This window comes from Galeopterus variegatus, unplaced genomic scaffold (assembly GCF_000696425.1).
Source record: "Galeopterus variegatus unplaced genomic scaffold, G_variegatus-3.0.2 Scaffold16675, whole genome shotgun sequence".
In the NCBI taxonomy this organism is placed as follows: Eukaryota; Metazoa; Chordata; class Mammalia; order Dermoptera; family Cynocephalidae; genus Galeopterus; species Galeopterus variegatus.
In genome coordinates, this window is record NW_007742786.1 from 1866 (window position 1) to 17014 (window position 15149).

Genomic DNA, 15149 nt, shown 5'->3' on the forward strand with positions numbered 1-15149 from the left:
TAAGTACATAATGTTGATCATCTGTGGTAGGTTACTTGTAAGTGTGTTAGGTTGGGTTATGGACAATCATCTGTAAGCATAAACATGTAAGGTTTTAGATTTGGAAAGGACTCTAGATCCACCATCTTACAGATGAAGGTACCAAGACCCAGAGAGGTCAGGGTCAGCTGGAAAAAAAGCAAGTACCAGAAGCCCATTTCCTGGACCCCAAGTGGGTGCTTTTCCCACTCCCTCATGATGCCTCTCTCGCACTGGCCGGACCCCACCAGTCCCCACTGAGCACGCCATGCCCATGCTTATCTTCGTGCCCTCATCAACTTCCCTCCTCCCGATCATGCCAGTTCTGCCACAGCCTACCCATCAGTTTCAAAGACTGAGCAGTAGCCCACCTTCCACACTTGTCTCACTCTCTTCCCAACTCCTCAAGTCCTCCCTGTTTTTTAGTGCTTTTGACAGGGTCTCTGTCCAGGCTGTGGTGTTAATTGCCATCTTGAAAGGCCTGTCATGATGGCTACTGCCCAGTAAGTGGGCCGTAAGTGAATAAGGAGAGATGTAATAAACTAGGTGTTACCAAGTAGGCTTGGCATCTTGTTTTGCTGCCCAGCTTTTCCGGTGTCTGTCTTCTCCCTAGCCAACTCCAGAAAAGAGCCACTAGCTACTAAGCTCCAGAAGAGCAGAAAGCGTGGTGTTTATGTCTCCTACCGTAGTCCTTAGTAGAGTTCTTGGTTGGTGGTGGGTTACAGCATTGATACTTAATTCTCCGGAAGTATCAATTGATACCTCATTTTCCTTCATTTGAATCTTGAGTTCAGTTTAAAATATGTTTGCTTTATCCTGAAGCCTCAGAACATGGCCATGTCTTCATGGCCACCTTAATACTCAGGCCTTATGGTACCTACCATTTGAGGGATGAAGAAGCCAACAGATGGCAGTTAGTTTACAGATTTCCACACTCGGGTACTTTGCTACTTATTTGCAAAGGCAAGATAGTATGAGTGTTGTGGGGAGACACAAGCCAAATAATTGTTGGGATTGCTGTGAAAATTACAATAGAAGCAATACCCCCTCTGGATTAGTTTTTTACAGCTGGATGACCACTGGTGTAATATTTGTTCCAGAATCCTCAAAATCACCGGGATGCTGCATTTTGTCCTGTTGGATTTCTGAAGCAATGCTGGTAATACCTATTGTTTAGGTATTTTAAGCCTTAAAATAGAGAATTACTGATAGAAATGAGTCAATTAAAAGGGAGGAGACGATTATTCAGATGTTGTGAAGCAGGACAGATTGTATGGCATAACACTGGTATACAGTTAGTTCATAAAAGGGAATTCCTAACTGGAAGTTATCGAGTGAAAATTAAACCATGAAACCCACCGAAGTGAAAAATAGTGGACATCTGCCAAGTCACCATCTTACAGATGAAGGTACCAAGACCCAGAGAGGTCAGGGTCAGCTGGAAAAGAAGCAAGTACCAGAAGCCCATTTCCTGGACCCCAAGTGGGTGCTTTTCCCACTCCCTCATGATACCATCTTACAGATGAAGGTACCAAGACCCAGAGAGGTCAGGGTCAGCTGGAAAAAAAGCAAGTACCAGAAGCCCATTTCCTGGACCCCAAGTGGGTGCTTTTCCCACTCCCTCATGATGCCTCTCTCGCACTGGCCGGACCCCACCAGTCCCCACTGAGCACGCCATGCCCATGCTTATCTTCGTGCCCTCATCAACTTCCCTCCTCCCGATCATGCCAGTTCTGCCACAGCCTACCCATCAGTTTCAAAGACTGAGCAGTAGCCCACCTTCCACACTTGTCTCACTCTCTTCCCAACTCCTCAAGTCCTCCCTGTTTTTTAGTGCTTTTGACAGGGTCTCTGTCCAGGCTGTGGTGTTAATTGCCATCTTGAAAGGCCTGTCATGATGGCTACTGCCCAGTAAGTGGGCCATAAGTGAATAAGGAGAGATGTAATAAACTAGGTGTTACCAAGTAGGCTTGGCATCTTGTTTTGCTGCCCAGCTTTTCCGGTGTCTGTCTTCTCCCTAGCCAACTCCAGAAAAGAGCCACTAGCTACTAAGCTCCGGAAGAGCAGAAAGCGTGGTGTTTATGTCTCCTACCGTAGTCCTTAGTAGAGTTCTTGGTTGGTGGTGGGTTACAGCATTGATACTTAATTCTCCGGAAGTATCAATTGATACCTCATTTTCCTTCATTTGAATCTTGAGTTCAGTTTAAAATATGTTTGCTTTATCCTGAAGCCTCAGAACATGGCCATGTCTTCATGGCCACCTTAATACTCAGGCCTTATGGTACCTACCATTTGAGGGATGAAGAAGCCAACAGATGGCAGTTAGTTTACAGATTTCCACACTTGGGTACTTTGCTACTTATTTGCAAAGGCAAGATAGTATGAGTGTTGTGGGGAGACACAAGCCAAATAATTGTTGGGATTGCTGTGAAAATTACAATAGAAGCAATACCCCCTCTGGATTAGTTTTTTACAGCTGGATGACCACTGGTGTAATATTTGTTCCAGAATCCTCAAAATCACCGGGATGCTGCATTTTGTCCTGTTGGATTTCTGAAGCAATGCTGGTAATACCTATTGTTTAGGTATTTTAAGCCTTAAAATAGAGAATTACTGATAGAAATGAGTCAATTAAAAGGGAGGAGACGATTATTCAGATGTTGTGAAGCAGGACAGATTGTATGGCATAACACTGGTATACAGTTAGTTCATAAAAGGGAATTCCTAACTGGAAGTTATCGAGTGAAAATTAAACCATGAAACCCACCGAAGTGAAAAATAGTGGACATCTGCCAAGTAAAAGCATAATCACCATTTAAACTGAGCTTCATCTGTGCTCCTATCTGCAAAGGAGTACCTCCTGTGGAGAAACCGCTCTCTGACTTATGGTTTTCTCACTGTTTTCACAGAGCCTGAGCCCTTGTGAAGTGGCAATGACAAGTCTGAATGGTCGCCATGCTGAGAAAACCATTGACATGCCAAAACCATCAGCCCCCAAAGTGCACGTGCAGAGGTCCGTGTCCCGAGACACCATTGCCATTCACTTCTCAGCATCTGGGGAGGAGGAGGAGGAAGAGGAGGAGGAGTTCAGGGAGTACTTTGAGGAGGGGCTGGACGACCAAAGCATTGTAACTGGGCTCGAGGCCAAGGAAGACCTGTATCTTGAGCCCCATGGTGGCCATGACCCCACTGGCCCTGCTGCCTCACCCATACTGGCAGATGGACTGCCCGTGTCCGAGAACACTGTAAAGCTGCTGGAGTCCCCTCCTCTGGCAGCGCAAGTATTAAGTACAGTGCCATTGGCTTTGTCCCCAGGGTCGTCTTCATCAGGGCCCTTAGCTAGCTCTCCTAGTGTGTCATCCCTCTCTGAGCAGAAAACCAGTTCTTCCTCCCCCTTGTCCTCTCCTTCCAAGTCTCCTCCTGTGCTCTCATCCAGTGCCTCATCCTCCGCCCTTTCCAGCGCAAAACCCTTCATGAGCCTTGTGAAATCCCTGTCCATCGAGGTGGAGCCAAAAGAATCCCTACACCCCCCAAGGCACAGGCACTTGATGAAGACATTAGTCAAGTCTCTGTCCACAGACACTTCAAGGCAGGAGTCGGATACTGTGTCCTATAAGCCACCTGACTCCAAACTGAATTTGCACCTGTTCAAGCAATTCACACAGCCACGAAACACAAGTGGAGATTCCAAAACTGCACCTTCTTCCCCACTGACTTCTCCCTCTGATACTCGCTCCTTTTTTAAAGTGCCCGAAATGGAGGCTAAAATTGAAGACACTAAACGACGCCTTTCAGAAGTCATATATGAGCCTTTTCAGCTCCTTAGTAAAATTATGGGGGAAGAAAGTGGCAGCCATAGGCCCAAAGCCTTATCTTCAAGTGCTTCAGAACTCTCCAATATGTCCAGCTTGAACGGACACTTGGAAAGCAATAACAACTACAGCATCAAGGAGGAGGAGTGTGATTCCGAGGGCGATGACTACGGAAGCGATTCCAACATCCCCAGAAGTGACCAGCCGAAGTCCAACGATGAGCCCACCAGAGAGGGAGAACTGAAGAGCTCCCAGGTGAGCAATCTGAAAGATTTAGGCCTAAAGACAAGTTCTCTAGTTCTTGAGAAATGTTCTTTGTCTGCCTTAGTGAGCAAAGAAGATGAAGAGTTTTGTGAACTGTACACTGAGGACTTTGACTTGGAGATGGAGGGGGAGAGTAAGGTTGATAAGCCCCCAGATCTCCCTCTCAAGCCAGAGGTTCTTGCCAATGATGGTACAGCTGTAGACAGTGACGACGAGGCAGACTCAGCCGTGCAGCACCAGGAATTACCAGTGAAGACGTTGGGCTTCTTTATACTGTGTGTCTATGCATACCTCATCCTCCCCCTCCCCCACTATGTGAATGGACTCTTTCTGGGAATCGGCCTTGGATTCATGACTGCAGTTTGCGTGATTTGGTTTTTTACACCACCAAGTGCTCATAAATATCTCAAGTTACATAAAAATCTGCAGCACTGGAACACAAAATCTCTGGATATTAAAGAACCTGAAATACTTAAGGTAAGCCTCTCTCCAGCAGCTGGCTGGTACATGTGCTCTCTCACATACAGCCTTATTTTAGATCTAACCTAATTTTTTTAGTTAATCTTTACAGGCTTTTGCACAGACAGTGTTTTTAAGATTTTGGGGTCTCTTCATTCTCCAGGCACCCAAGAGACTGAGCTGATAAACCTCATTGTGGCTCAAGTTTTGCTGATTCACGAAGCAGTTTTTCAAAGATCTGCATGGCTCTGGAGAGTAGCATTTATATCCAGTTCCTATTTCAGTCTGTCTCTAGATTTGCCAGGGATTTGATACTTGCTGAGGATTTGTTACAGCTGAGTCTGTTAGGGTTAAATATTCTTGAGACCCTGGAAAAGGGTTCAATATTCTTGGAATTGCAAGAGAAAGGAAGGAGGAAGAGAAGGCAAATTAATAATCAGGTTGGCCCCTGCTGGCGCTCCTCTTTCCTCTGTGCCCAGTGGGGCCTGGGCTGGAGGAAGAGACATCGTCTTTAGGTACATGTCAGATGGCACGCTTTAAGCCTCTTGGAGGTACCTGAGACAATCCATTGGGGTGCAGGAAGAAAATATTAGAACTTCTATTTATATTCATCTTCACATATTTAAAATTCTGATTATTGTGTATGTTTCATAATATACACAATATAAAAGGAGGAGTAATTGTAAAAATACAGTTGTAGCTTATATAATTTGTAAGGCATATGCACATGCACACATTTATATACAGACAGTCCCTGACTTACAATGGTTTGATTTAACACTTTAAGATTTGATTTTCAACTTTACAATGGTGCGAAAGCGATATGCATTCAGTAGAAACCATATTTTGAAGACCCATACAGTCATTCTGTTTCTCACTTTCAGTGTAGTATTCAATAAATTACATGACATATTCAACACCTTGTTATAATATAGGCTTTGTGGTAGAAGATTTTGCTCAACTGTAGGCTAATGTAAGTGTTCTGAGCATGTTTAAAGTAGGCTAGGCTAAACTATGATATTCAGTAGATTACGATACTAAATGCATTTTCAACTTAATGATATTTTCAGCTTCTGATGGGTTTATCAGGACGTGACCCTATTGGAGGTTGAGAAGCATCTGTATATGTTTTTACAGATGGAGTGTGGAATCGGGAAAGTTTAGAGACCACTGCTTTATAAAAGTTATCTAATTCAACCTCACAGTCACCAACTTCAACTTCACAGTCGGAGTTTGATGCTTCAGTTTTATACATGAGGAGACTCAGGCTCTGAGAGGCGGTCATTTGTCCAAAGTTTCTTGCCACTTCAGTACTAGAAGTAGGATTTGGAGCCCTGGTGTGCCATCTTCCTGCTTCTCCCATGACACCTCCATGCAGAAAGTTCATGCCTAGATCTGCCTGGAGAAGCCCTTGCATTACAGGAGATGTACAAAAAAGAGAACTTGGTTTTCCTGGAGCGGTTTTGAACTGTTAGTTGTTGATGTTAACTTTTTTTTTTTGAAGATGACCGGTAAGGGGATCTTAACCCTTGACTTGGTGTTGTCAGCACCATGCTCACCCAGTGAGCTAACCGGCCATTCCTATATGGGATCCGAACCCATGGCCTTGGTGATATCAGCACCACACTCTCCCGAATGAGCCACAGGCCGGCCCCTAACTTAGCTTTTTAAGTGCAAAGTTTGTTTGGTTTCTCTGTTAAATTAATAGGTTTTCCTCCCCTCTATTTAAATAAGAATGCTCTAAAAATGACAGCGTGATCTTTCTTTATTGCAAAAAAAAAAAAAAAAAAATATTTCAGCCCAAAATACTGTTTATTTTTTAATTTCATTAACTTTTTTCCTTATTCAAAAGAAATACATGGTAGGTTTTCCTCCCCTCTATTTAAATAAGAATGCTCTAAAAATGACAGCGTGATCTTTCTTTATTGCAAAAAAAAAAAAATCTTTCAGTCCAAAATACTGTTTATTTTTTAATTTCATTAACTTTTTTCCTTATTCAAAAGAAATACATGGTTAATGTTTTAAATATACAGGAAACCCACAGAAAAAAAATTATTCTTTATTATTACATTAGTGGGAAGGAATTACAGTTAATGATTTGGTATATATCCTAGTTTTTTTGTTTTTGTTTTTTAATTTCTGTATGTATGAGTGTATATATCATGCATATGCATATTCACCCAGTCATTTTGTTTTGATTTAATGGGGTCATATATTTTACAGCCTGACCTTTTTTCTTTTTCACATGGCAATGTGTTATGAGACTGTTTCTTTTTTAAGAGAAGGTGGGGTTGAGTCTTGAGGATGTGACACCCTTAAGCTTAGCATTAATATGTGAAGCGGAGCAGAAGTGACTCAGTATGCATGGTTGCTAAGCTGCTTTGATAGGGTGCTGCTGTGACTACCTGAATTTCATGCCCTCTAAGTAAGTTAGTGCTAACTTTAGTAAAGAAAAATGGTACTTCTATTAATTCCAGTGCTTAACGATGACTGGCTATGGCATTCAGTTTAAACTAGTTTGAGGGCTGGCTGGTTAGCTCAGTTGGTTAGAGTGTAGCCTTATAACATCAAGGTCATGGGTTCAGATCCCTATATCTGTCAGCTGCCAAGAAAACCCAAAAAACTGGCTTGAGCACTTACTTGTCTTGGGAAAATTTTAATTTTAATCCAGTCAATCTTTAGTGTTGATCCAATCACTGCCATGTGTCAAGAGTTTACTAACTACACAGCGAATGTCAATTTAATATTATGGCACAGTCTGATTGCTTTGATCCGACCATTGAAACAATAAAGGCAACACTGTAGTGTTGAGTATTTGCAGTGGGCTAAGTGTTGGGCACATTATCTCTTCTCATTCCAACCCTGTTCAGTTAGGGTATGTGCTCATGAGGAAATGGAGCCCCAGAGAGATTAACTCACTTGCCCACAGTCACACAGCTAGTGAGTGGTAGAGTCAGGCAGGACTAACCTTTTTTTTTTTTTACAGGAAGGTGTTCTGTATAAATGTATTTGAATTTTTCTTGTAGAGAACAAGTTCTTTAATGCTTTCATAGACTGATACCAGTTATCCAAGCAAATTGTCTTAGGTTGCCATATGAGTATTCTTTCTGATTGGTGTTTGAAAACTCTGATCATTTTGGTAATTCTTTTTCATTTTTAGCCTTAACTTGCTTTGATTAGTTTCATTACTAATGAGGAAAAGTACATTTTAGCCTGAAGTCTTTTTTTAAAAAAAGAAACCTAGTTAAATATCTTCTCTATTTAGAAAAGGAGCACCACTACAGATTAGAAGGGCATATTGTATGTTGTGAGCTAATATTTCAAATGTGAAGGTTCTTTGGACTTAATTAATTTCTCTGAATGAGGGATCATACTCTTGGGAACCATTTAAAATGTTTAGTAACATTAACATTACATCTAGGACCCAAATGTTATGATATGAAAGGAAAGTATAATGGAGTCTAATATAGACCCTCTGTCTTCTGTTATATTTTTTCATTGGACATTGTGCTTTACTTTCTGTATGAGTTAGGATAACACTAGCTGTTATGAGAAATTAGAAGTTTGTTTCTTGCCCACTAAACAGTCCATTATGGGTGTTCCAGGTGGGCAGGTGGCCTCCTGCACATGTTGATTCAGGGACCCAGCTCTTGCCAAACTGTGATTCCACCCAGGGCTCAGCAAACTTTTTCTTAAAGGGCTAGATAATAAATATTTTAGGCTTGTGGGCCATACAATCTCTGTTGCAACCACTCAACTCTGCACTGTAGCAGGAAAGCAGCCATAAATAATATGTAAATGAATGGGGTAGCTGTGTTCCAGTAAAACCTGACAGAAACAGGTCTGTGGCCCAGTTTGTCAACCCCTGCCCTAGGGTATTAGAGTTCTTTGCATCAGTTCTTTGGCATAAAGAGAAAGTGAAGTGAAGACATACCTACTAAAACACTAAGACCCAGATGTGAAACACATCACTTCCATTCCCATTCTACCGGGGTGAGCTAGTCACACAGGTCCTCCAAGATGTAAGGGGCCCTGGAAAATCTAGTGCTTGGCTGGGCAGCTTCTTCCCAGCAACAGCCCTACACTATGGAAACATGTACCCAAATTTTGGATGCACAGCTGGCCTTCTCTGACTCACCTTTATAATACTATTTAGAGTTGTAGTTACAGGTTTATTGTCTGTCTTCCCCAATGCACCATAAGTTTCATGAATGCATAGGCCATGTCCATATTATTCATCACTGATCTTTTAAGGAGATGAAAATAATTACTAAAGAATACAGCTTTTGGAGGGTTTTTTCTTTTCTTACTGAGTGGACAAGCCAAGATGGTTCATCTTTGAAGAATTCGAAACTTGGTGTTCATTGCTTAGAAATCATCTGGCAATGAGTTTGCTGTCCTCTTATCTGTGCTCCTACCACGCAGTCCTCCTGAATTCATGAGGAGTGGAAGAATGGTTGAAGACATGGGCGTGACCACTTTGCCTCCAGGTTTATTGCTTTAAAGGGATGCAGGTAGTAGGCCTTAGTTTCTTTATAAAACAAGTCAACCTATTTCTAGAGTAGGTTGAAAGCCATTTTTTGAAAACAGTTTGATTTGGAGGATTAGTGAGCTAGTTTGACTTATTTTCTGTGCATTTGATCCTGCTTAGTTTTTATAGAGGATATGATGATACAGTTCTTGGGGTCAAGTATGGAACCCTTTGAAAAAAACTCACTGACACAGGAGGCTATAAAACCTGCTTGTGATAAAGACCTCTAATACAGAGGCCCAGCCCCTGGGTAGAGATCCTGCATACTTCATGCCTTAAGTAGACTCAATCTGTGACCCATGAGCCAGTCAGGCAGGAAGCTGGGTGCTCAAGGATTATTTTAGGAGACCATGGTTTTTAAACCTTTGAGCCATGTTAAGTTCTCACTGATGGGTCCAGGAAATGCTTGTAGCCTTGACACCAGATTAAGAGTCTGGCTCCTTTATTGGCTCCATAAACAATTTAAGGAGCAGCATAGTTTTTCTTCTAAATGACTTCACAGGATAAGGAAAAGAAGAAAAGTAAAACTTCTCTGTACTCTGTCAGGGCAATTTTCTTATTCTATCCACATTGCAGACATTTGCATTTAAAAATGCTGCAGTAGGGCCGGCCCGGTGGTGCGCTGGATAGTGCGCCGCTTGGGAAGTGCGGTGGCGCTCCCGCCCGAGGGTTCGGATCCCACATACAGACCGGTTCCCGCTCACTGGCTGAGCGAGGCGCGGGAGCAGCACCAAGGTTTGCGATCCCGTTGCCGGTCCCCGGTCCGGTACGGGGGCAACACTGAGGGTTGCGATCCGTTGCCGGACACGGAAAAAGACAAAAAGACAAAAAAAAAAATGCTGCAGTAATGGTGAGTACATGGGATAAGTCAAAAAGACTTTGTAGCCAAATAGTAGCTCTTCTCAGTGACTGGTGTGACTGGTGTGTGTGGCTGTTTAGGCCTCATGGTGCTCGACCATTTCCCACCCTGGATCCAGCTGATCAGCAGCTGTAACATCTGGAATATAAGCACAAAAGTCCTCTCTGGGTGGCCAAAGATCTGTCACAAAGCCCACAGAACTCTTAGGATCTTCTCCAAAGCCAACTTGTTCTTAATGTGTAGAGGCTCATAACTAATGAGAAGCAGCAAATAGGAGAAAGGTTGCCCCAGGGGTCAGCACAGAGTGACATGTGAATGCACAGAAGCAAAGGTGAAAACCAAATGTCAGGAGAAGCCACCAGGACTTACAGCGTTGGGGGCTAGGTAAGTTAGCTCAAGGCAGAAAGCCTTGCATGTGCCATAGAGTTCAAGGGCAATACTGTAGCAACACCCCTGAGTGGTAACTTTCCAGAGTTCTTATTTTAGGTGACTAGCTAGATGCCCTGAGCTGGGGACCCTGGGAAAGAGTGGGTTGGGGCATGAGGGAGAACAAGGCATTTAGAGTCAGCAGGTTGCACTTGGGATGTTTCCTAAACGTTCTTAACCAAATGAGATTGCCTTTATTCCTCAGGAATGTACTTGTCACTTGACCGGGAGAGTATAATTTAGTGCCATTCTTGCACACTAACTTTTCCATATGTTTGTAGTGAAAAGCTTCCTAAAGTTTTCATAAGGTTCTTAGATTTATGTTTGAGTGTATGACTCATGCAGTTTTGAATTATATTGATGAACAAATTCTTCGTCATAAACCACCAACAGAATATGGGCAGCAGGATGTCAGCTTCCAGGTTATAATCTGTCTCTTTTTAAAAGATATGGCCTAGAAGATTGACTAAAAATTATATTTATACCATTGCAGAGACTAATAGAAATGGATTTTGGAGAATCTTTTTTTTTTTTTTTAGGTTGTGTCACATTTAGATATTTAATAAGAGGGATAGGTTTTTTTAAACCTATCCATAAAAGAATAATTTTGTAGGGAGGACCTTATCAAGTTTGAGAAAGCAATTCCAACTTGTAAATTTAATCTCAATTTTATGAAATTCTATCTTTTATTTTAAGAGATTAGAGTGACCTAATCTTTAGGAGAAAACAGCCTCGTTACATACAGCCAAAAGAGACTTGGATTACATCTTGTTGGTCTCTTATAACCCTAAGTACAATAAGTATGAGAAGTATAAAAGCATTTCTTTCTACGTTATATTTAATTGAAAATATCCTGTCTCTGTAATGGGTTACCTGAGTTTTTATGTATGACTTTTACAAACATGGCTATTTCCTGAAGCTTATTAGGTGAGGAGTTTCAGTGCAGGTGGCATTCACAAGCAGGTACCCTATATTTTGAAGTTGATTGCAGAAGCAACTATGTGGAACATGCTTCCTGAATTCCATAGGACCAATGTGGTTAAGGAGCTCAGGTGATCCCAAAATGACTTTTTTTAAACTTTTGCTTTTTACTTTTTATTGTAGAAAATTTTAAGTATACACAAAAGTAGTGTAATGAACCCCCCATGTACCCAACACCCAATTTCAACAATTATCAACATTTTGCCAGTTTTCCACTCAACTTATTAGCTTATGGCATAGCTGAACTGTAATTCTGGTCTACCCATATATGTAAGTACAGTTTATAACATCTTGAAAATGCATCCTGAGGGCCGGCCCGGTGGCGCACTGCTATAGTGCGCTGCTTGGGAGCGCGGTGGCGCGCTCCCGCCGAGGGTTCGGATCCCACATACAGACCGGTTCCCGCTCACCGGCTGAGCGAGGTGCGGGCACAACACCGAGGGTGTGCGACACTGAGGGTTGCGATCCCATTGCCGGTCCCAGTCCTGTATGGGCGCGACACTGAGGGTTGCGATCCGTTGCCGGTCCCAGTCCTGTATGGGCGCGACACTGAGGGTTGCGATCCGTTGCCGGTCCCAGTCCTGTATGGGCGCGACACTGAGGGTTGCGATCCGTTGCCGGTCCCAGTCCTGTATGGGCGCGACACTGAGGGTTGCGATCCGTTGCCGGTCCCAGTCCTGTATGGGCGCGACACTGAGGGTTGCGATCCGTTGCCGGTCCCAGTCCTGTATGGGCGCGACACTGAGGGTTGCGATCCGTTGCCGGTCCCAGTCCTGTATGGGCGCGACACTGAGGGTTGCGATCCGTTGCCGGTCCCAGTCCTGTATGGGCGCGACACTGAGGGTTGCGATCCGTTGCCGGTCCCAGTCCTGTATGGGCGCGACACTGAGGGTTGCGATCCGTTGCCGGACACGAAAAAAAGACAAAAAAAAAAAAAAAAAAAAAAGGAAAATGCATCCTGAATTCTGGCTAGGTGTTCCAGGACCATCCTCTTTGGTTTTGTTCCAGGTGGCATCTGTGGAGTGAGGAAAGAGACCATGGGCATCATGGGTCTAAGATTTCCCAAATCGTGTTTTTTGGAAGAGTAGGATATTAACTATGAAAAAAATCAGTGCTAGATATCTTTTCATCCCCAAATTTATATTTCATATATAAGGAAAGTGCTAAATACATTGAAGACTGTTCTTGTACAATTAGCCTTTAAGTTTTCTGTATCCCAAAGACGAAGTTGCAGGTAGGATGGTCCCAGTGCATGAGCATGTTTTTGTGTTGGTGCCCATGCCGCTGTTGTTAGCCCACTGTTTTATTCTGTTGCTTCCTTCAGTGGTGTCCAAAATGGGTTGCCGAAGACACTACCAAGAAGAAAATATTAAAGTTTCTATCTGTATCTGTTTTTGCGCTTTCTAGCTGAGAAAGTAAATAAGCCTTGCTGATATTTGATCATATATTGACCTTTGCTCAAAACCTTGGAAATTTTTATTTTTATTTTTATTTTTTTTTAAAGATGACCAGTAAGGGGATCTTAACCCTTGACTTGGTGTTGTCAGCACCACGCTCACCCAGTGAGCTAACTGGCCATCCCCCATATGGGATCCGAACCCGTGGCCTTGGTGTTATCAGCACCACACTCTCCTGAGTGAGCCACGGGCTGGCGCAAAACCTTGGAAATTTTTAGTAAGACTATTTGAAATATGGACTTACATCCATTGTCATTAGCAATGAGCCTCAGTCTAAGTATATATATTGTGCTATAAGTTGTCAGTCAACGATAGTACAAAGTTATCATAATGGAAAAACTAAAAGTTAGCAAAAAGGCTAATTATTTCATCTTTTGCTCTTTATTTCTATTGTTTACTTTTTATAAAAGCTGTATTATATTAGAACATGTATATAATTTATAAGTAAAAATATATATTGTTGGTATATACTCAAAATTGCTTAACTGATAGGATGTGTGATCTAAAAAGTTTAGAGGCTACTAATTTACTTACTGATCTATTTATCTTAAAATTTCAACACATGTTAGTATGATTTACTGTTTATCATGTATTAACATTAAACAGACTTTTTTATGTATAGTTACTTTGGTGGTTCATCTGAAATCATTTTCTTTTTCTTTCTTTCTTTTTTTTTTTAAAGATGGCTGGTGTCGTGGATTGAATTATGTCCCCCCAAAACTCATTGAAGCTTAATTGTGTCTCCCAAGTTTTATGTATTAGAAACTTATCCCCCACTGTGACTGCTAAGAGGGTGGGAAATCCTATTATGGTAATTGAAGGTGGAGCTTTGAAGAGGTGATTGGATTGCAGGACCGTGCAGTAGTGAATGGATTAAAAATGGTGGTCAGGGGCGTGGTTTTGAGGGCTTTAAAAGAAGAGGAGTCTGTCTCTCTCGCTCTCTCTGCTCTCTCTGCTTCTACCATCTTGCAATGTGAGATCCCTGGGTCACTGTCACCACCACCAGATGGACTTTGGACTTCTCAGCCTCAGAAACTGTAAGCAGTAAATGTTGTTTTTCTTTATAAAATACCCAGTTCCATGTATTTTGTTATAAGCAACACAAATGGACTAATATAACCAGTAAGGGGATCTTAACCCTTGACTTGGTGTTGTCAGCACCACACTCTCCCAAGTGCCAGCCCCCATTTTATTTTTCTAACTTGAGTACTCTATCCTACTCTATTACTGTCTGCCAATGCATTATACTTTAAAAAATGTTCTATGGTCACCTGAGCTAGGAAGATGCTGCCATGAAGGATAGGAAAGCTGGGATAAAGACCATTTTCCCAGACAGAGTCTGTGGCTTTAGCCCTGACTCGAGTGCTTCTAGTGACACTGCTATGTAGTGACCTTGAAGCGGGCAGTTAGAGGATGTGGACAGTACTGATGCTGGCGCTTCCATCCCCTAATGGACTTTTTTTTTCTTTTAAATGTTCTTTATAGTGTGTTTGAACAGTATTTATTTTAATGTCTATCTGCTTGAGGCTATCATTCATAGTGTGAATTCTGTATGTCTGTAGGTCTGCTCATCTTTCATGGGTAAAGTCAAATTTGTGTCTGAAGTTCTGTAGTTTATTGGACTGTTCTTGCCATATTCTTAAACTCCATGATCTGTGATGCTGTGTTTTATTTTAATTTTAATTTTATTTTTTTATTTTTTAAAAGATGACTGGTAAGGGGATCTTAACCTTTGACTTGGTGTTGTCAGCACCATACTCACCCAGTGAGCAACTGGCCATCCCTATATGGGATCCAAACCCAAGGCCTTGGTGTTATCAGCACCACACTCTCCCGAGTGAGCCACCCCTGTGTAATGCTGTGTTTTAACTGATGATTTGGTTCTAAAAAGGCCTTGGTGTTATCAGCACCGCACTCTCCCGAGTGAGCCACCCCTGTGTAATGCTGTGTTTTAACTGATGATTTGGTTCTAAAACATTAATACATCAAAAAGGGTTTAAGCCTGGTAAAGACGAAATCCTGCTTATGTTTTAGTTTTGGAGACAAAAGAAGAGTAATCACCTTTTGTGTGCTTCAGAGATGATTTTCAGCAGCAGTGGCCTCAGATCCTGGCTCTCTTCTTATAAACAGGATTTGCTCCTTCCCAGATAGATTAGATGAAGGAGTGAGACAGGGGATCTGAATGACAGGCAGACTCAAATGCCAACACAACCACATGACAGCAGGGTGAAAACATGCTGTGGTGTTACTGATGTCAGTCCAGGCATCTCTTGCACTAAAGGTAGAGAAATTCCCCTTGCTTCCTCAGGCTCGAGGGCTGGCACTTTTCTCTGGTCAGCTTG

At 42.4% G+C, this 15149-nt stretch overlaps 1 pseudogene; it reads left to right on the top strand.

Moving 5' to 3' along the window:
• Positions 1–2932: 2932 nt before the first annotated feature.
• LOC103582542 lies at positions 2933–4571 on the top strand (annotated as a pseudogene).
• The last annotated feature ends 10578 nt before the right edge of the window (positions 4572–15149 follow it).